The sequence below is a fragment of the Vicugna pacos genome, chromosome 31 (assembly GCF_048564905.1).
Source record: "Vicugna pacos chromosome 31, VicPac4, whole genome shotgun sequence".
NCBI lineage: Eukaryota > Metazoa > Chordata > Mammalia > Artiodactyla > Camelidae > Vicugna > Vicugna pacos.
In genome coordinates, this window is record NC_133017.1 from 18,485,544 (window position 1) to 18,491,044 (window position 5,501).

General features: G+C 45.9%; 1 long non-coding RNA gene across 2 annotated transcripts; it reads left to right on the top strand.

The window, feature by feature from the left end:
- The first annotated feature begins 360 nt into the window (after positions 1–360).
- Positions 361–3,636, top strand: LOC140690688 (uncharacterized). 2 transcript variants are annotated; one of them, XR_012065948.1, is made up of 3 exons: positions 361–814; positions 1,709–1,920; positions 2,299–3,636. It is a non-coding gene; the product is annotated as an uncharacterized lncRNA (long non-coding RNA). The 2 variants fall into 2 exon arrangements; XR_012065949.1 differs by lacking the exon at positions 361–814 and adding an exon at positions 1,425–1,640.
- Positions 3,637–5,501: the final 1,865 nt, after the last annotated feature.

Below are 5,501 nucleotides of genomic sequence, written 5' to 3' on the forward strand. Positions count from 1 at the left end.
CGTTCTCAACTGGAAGAGCTGGCAGATGAGCTGAAGGGCATCGAAAAGCTACTGATAGTCACTCTCTACAAAGGATTACTGATGGTGGAATTATTGATATGGTGACAGATAATGTGAAACAAGAAAGATAACATACAAGTGTTGGGGAGAAATAAGTCCAGGGTTGCCTGTTGTCCTTTTGTACCCTTGAAAGTGTCTCGGTTTAGACAATAAGGTGTATGGTCAGGTTATTAATGTGCTACATTCGCTTTCTCTGCTCACCTGGTCTTGGCCCCGGGAGCCCCAATCAGTCTGACATCACAGAGGGTGAGAGAACCCTCTGAATTCAGAAGATCTGGACTCACACTTGACCCAGCCACTTTTAGCTGAGACCTCAGGCAGGGACATCACCAACTTGGGTTGCTTTCTCTTCCATAACATGAAAGAAATAGTGCTTGAGGCTCTCAGTGGTCTCTCCTAGTTCTAAAAGTATGACTGCAGAAAAAGCTTTTGTTTTCTGCCTCTTCAGTCCCACCTACTCAGTCTTCACCTTACTCCTCACCTCCTACGATGAAAGGAACATCACTGCTTAGATGCTTCTGCCTCGTCTCTGGACGTCTTCCCTTATGCACTGAGTCATCTACCTCTTTGAAGTCAGCTTTAAAATTAAAAAAAAACTTTTTTTGGCCACCACCTCCTCTTTGTCTTTTGCTCTTTTGGTAAAGCAGACTCAGGAGACTGGATAGAGTTTAATTACCGAAGGCAGCTCTTGTTTTCCTCTGCTTCTTTTTCTCTCCATTATAACCTCTGAGTCAAATGAAGTCTTCCTTACACGGTAGTTGAATAATATATTTCTTAGTGACATACTCAGTAAACATGTGGTGAAAGCCAATTATTGGCTTAAAGAGGAAATTGTCATACCCTACACAGGAGTGTCACGGGAAGACAGAAGACATGGGTTTGTAAGAGGCGGGAATGCCCAGATTAACCGAATTACTCTCTTAATTACGGGCAGGCAGTAGAACAGTGTTTCTCAGCCTTGGTCTGGGAACTTTAAATACTCGCAATGCTTTGCTCCTGCCCTCCAGAAATTCTGATTTAATTGATCTAGGTTGTGGCTTCGGACACACACTGGGATTTTTTAAAAGCTCCCTATGTGATTTTAACATAACATACAGTCAAGACTAAGAACCACTGCATGAAGGGAAGTTGCAAATAATGTGAATATCATGGGATACCAAAGTGCGTCTTATAAAGGTGTAGCCTTGGAATTTGGCATTTGAAACAGTCACCATGGAGACCGGCTTCAGAGAATTTTGGAAAGAAGATCTATTCCAGAACTTTCTCTTTCTCATCCTCCCGGGTCTATAGCAGGGGAATCCTAACTTGAAGTCAGTGAACCCCATAATATTACATGCAAAATGTTCTATGCATATGTGAATGTGCATTGTTCCGAGCAGTGGGCCCATAGATGGCAGCAGATTTTTAAAGGAGATCGTGATCCAAAATATTAAAAACCACTGATTTATTGGAAAGAAAAAGATGATATGAGATGATTCATTTGGGATAGCACATATCCTTATGTTGGTAGAATACTGGCCCTTTAAGATAAGTCCCCAGGAGTCCGTGCTCTGGGTTACAAACGGACAACTCCCAATAAGGTAATGTGTTTTTATTAGGCCCTATTCCCTGATGAAATGGGGTTAATGCTGCCCATTTTGGCCCACAGGTACGTCGTGGGAAGAATCAGCCTGGCCAGTTTTTGCTCTTGGTACTGACTAAGTGCTTTCAGAAGGGAGTGACAACAGTAATGGAAGCAGCAAATATTTGCGTTACGCTTACCAGCTCTGCCAGACACTGATCCAAGCCCTTGACGTATATTAACCCATTTGCACCTCACAACAGCCCCAGAAGGCAGGGACCATCATACTCATTTTACAGGTAAGAAAACAGAAGCGCGGAAAGTATAACTAATTCGACAGGGTCCCTCAGCTAACGAGTGGCAGAATTGTGATTCAAACGCAGGCAGTCTGACTCCAGGGTCCGTCCTTAGTCCTTACCTAAGTGTTGCAGAAGGGAGATGACTGATTGGACAACTAGGAACAAATATTTTGAACTGCTGTAAAGCAAGTAATGGTTTTCAGCCTCATTACCATCATTACTGGGTAAGAGATTTAGGGGGACAAAAATACAACCAGGATGACACTATCTCATAGTTGAGGGAACTGGAGTATGAGGCAATGAAATGTGCTCTCTTTCTATTTATTTACCAAGAGTTTCTAGTTAACAGTTGGTTGAGAACATGACCTTTTTCCTAAGTGCTCACAGGAGACATGTTTGGGAAGAAAGGCAGACCGATAGCTCCAAACCTTGAAGACGGCAAGCAGGCTGCTTTGGTTTGGCGTGGAAGAGCCATCCCCACTCTTCTTTGTCACTAGCTGAATTCCTCTGCAGAAAGTCTGAAACCACAGTCATGAAAAATATGCCATTTTATGCCACTTCCATCAGCTGGCAGTCCATACATGACTCCAAGGGAAATACAGTTCATACTCGTTCCCAAAGATGCTACCTCCTCCAGGTCATGCTTAGAGATGTGCTTCACAGCTTTGGAGCTTAAAGGAGAAAGAACTTGGATATCCTTCAGGGAAAGACTCAGGTCCTTCCAGAAAAATCAACTCTGTGGCCAAAGCCAAAATATCTGTGACCTTTAGCTCCTAAAAACTGATGCAAAGTGCTGTGATATTTATGCAGGTCACATTCTTTTTTTTTTTTTTTTTTGATCAGCCAAAGCTTTGCAATTTGGAATTTCACTGTGAAATCCTGAACTTTCTTCTGCAACTCAGTGGCATGTACTTGCTTTACCAGTGACTCACTAGGAAGCCTCTTTCCAGTACTCCTGAAGAACACGCTCTCCTCTGTCACCAAACAGAACATCCTAGGGGGACCATGCAGTCATGTTCCTGATCTTGTCTGCCTGCGTTGGCACTGGAAGTCACACAGTGACATAAACGAAGCATGGAGGAATGGAAAGGCAGACATGTGACATCCTCACCATCCCAGAGGAGTTGAACATGTTTCTACAAGTGTCCGAAACACGATAGAACTGTCCAAAGTTGACTGAATGGCTTACGTGTGGTGAAATGTCACAGGTTTTTTGTTATTCAGTAACCATGTAAAAACTGCAAAATTTTTCATCAGAATAGAAACAAAAAATGAAGAGTAACTATAAGCACACTGATATAAGTCAATGGATGAACACAGGCCCTTCACTGTCCCGTCTCCACTCGGCTGTCACCACCAACAGGGTAAGATAAATTCTCTGTAGGAGAGATTCTTTTGCGGCAGGACAAAAACAGAAGTGGGAACAGGAAGAACTAGGGGCCATTCACACCTGGGATGCTTTTAATGTCACTTTCCTTTTTTTTTTTTTTTTCTTTGGTGGGGAGAGGTAATTAGGTTTTTATTTATTAGAGAAGGTACTGGGGATTGAACCCAGGACCTCATGCTTGCTAAGCATGTGCTCTACCACTTGAGCTATTCCTCCCCCTGTCACTTTCCGTTTTTATGTAATTTTGTTATTCTGTTAGGATAGCGTTTACTTCGTCGTTTGAGAGCTAGTTATGAGACATTAGACTGAAATGCTGATTTAAGTTTTCGGTGTCGCTGAGGGAACGAGATCTATGAGATTAAACTATAACACAACTGTGTGAAATTAATCGTTAAACGGGTAAAATACTAAAACAAAAGTGCTGCTAAGGAGTAGGTGAATAGTGCGGGTTGGACCAGTGGGTGGGGGGTGTCCAAGATGGGAGGGGAAGCTGATGGACTCCTTCACACAGCTACAATGCTCTGAGCAGGTCACACCAACTGCCTTATTAAAGGCTCATTCAACCCTTTGAGGCAGTTATTATTACCAATCCCCCTTCCTCTTATAGAGGAAGATACAGAGATTCAGAGAGGCTGAGAAACTTGCCCAAAGTCACACAGCTAGTTAGTAAGCGAGAGAGCTGGCTTGCAAACTCAGGTCTCCAGGACTCCCAGTCGTTGGATTCTCCTATTCCACCTTCCAAGGGTCCCGCATTTGCTCAAGTCCCCTTCACTGGTCTGACAAAGCTCTAGGCACCATCTTCCGTGCTCGATTATTGACTTGGAAGTTGCACTCAAAAGGAACTTGAACCATGCACGGGGTGCCCTGGACCTCTAAGCACGGACCTTTCCTAGGCGTTGGAGTCATCACCCAGGGTTCAGCCAGAGGAAAGCATTGTTTGAGGAACCGGGCGCCTGCGATGGCCGGGGCGAGATAAGCTCGCTGACGATCGCCGAGAGGCGGCTGCAGGGCCTGCTCCATTGAAGCAGGAAAATGTGTCACTTCCTCCCGGCTCCTATATCATTTCTCCGCGGGGGAGGCGGGGGAGGGAGCCGAGCCTTGAAAGAATTTAGAATGGGGCCAGGTGGGGTGAGGGGAAGGCCAGTCGGAGTGGAAGAGTAGGATTTAACCGGCTCCGGCTACACCCTATTTAAAAGCCCCGGCATATTTTTACTTCTTGGCTCGCTGGCAGCCTACCCTTCCTAACTGCGTCCTCATCCTTTTTTTTAATTCCCTGCTGGAATCTCAGCACACTTACTCCTCCCCCACCTCCTTCTCCAATGCAAAATCTCCCTCCTCAATCTTTGCTGCATTTCTTTTTCCACAAAGCTGAAACCTTTGGCGCTGGCTTCGTGCCCTCCCCACCCCGCCGGCTCTCCAGGGCCTCACCCAATAGAAATGTGTACACACACACACACACCCACACACACACACACACAGCACCCAGGGCCTGATTCCCACGGAATAGCTGTTTTAGAGTCCTGGTGTTGCCCCCAGTCACACTCAGCTATTTCTCTGTCCCTGTTTCACTGGAAAAGGAATGGAAGGGAAGGGAAAAAGTGGGGTTAATGCTAAACCAGTTTTGAGTTTGTAAAGGAGCCACAGGATTTAGATATGGAAGAGTTTATGGCGTTTTAACTTTCTGCAGAGGAGAATACTGGGGCCCGCCGACATTAAATGACTTATTCGCAGGCTCACAGCTGGTGAGGAGCGGAGCCCAGGCTGCAGCTGGGGTTCCCACGGTGGACTTCGCTCTGTCGCTAGAGCTCAGGCCAGCGGTGGCCTTGTCACGCAGGCGCTTCCAATGCTCACAGCTCTTCCTCCTTCTGTAATTCACTTCGTGTGCAAAATTGCACCACTGGGGCTTCCCTGGCGTGTCAGGGCTTTCCTTGAACCCCACCTTAACTCGCTCCTTCCTCAAACATCCTGAAAGCCAGGCTTACTGCTCAGGTGCCTCTTGAGTTTCACGGGAGGTAACTCCTCCAGCCGCTCACTCTGCAGCCACCTAGACTTTGGCAACAACCAGTTTCCTTATTTGCCCTGTTCCTTATTTGGAAGCGGCTGAATTCTTCCCTCAGACGTGTTGGGACCATTCTAATTGGCGAGGTGTGTGTGTCAACACTTCTAAACTCACCGGTCAACTTGCATTGTTCAC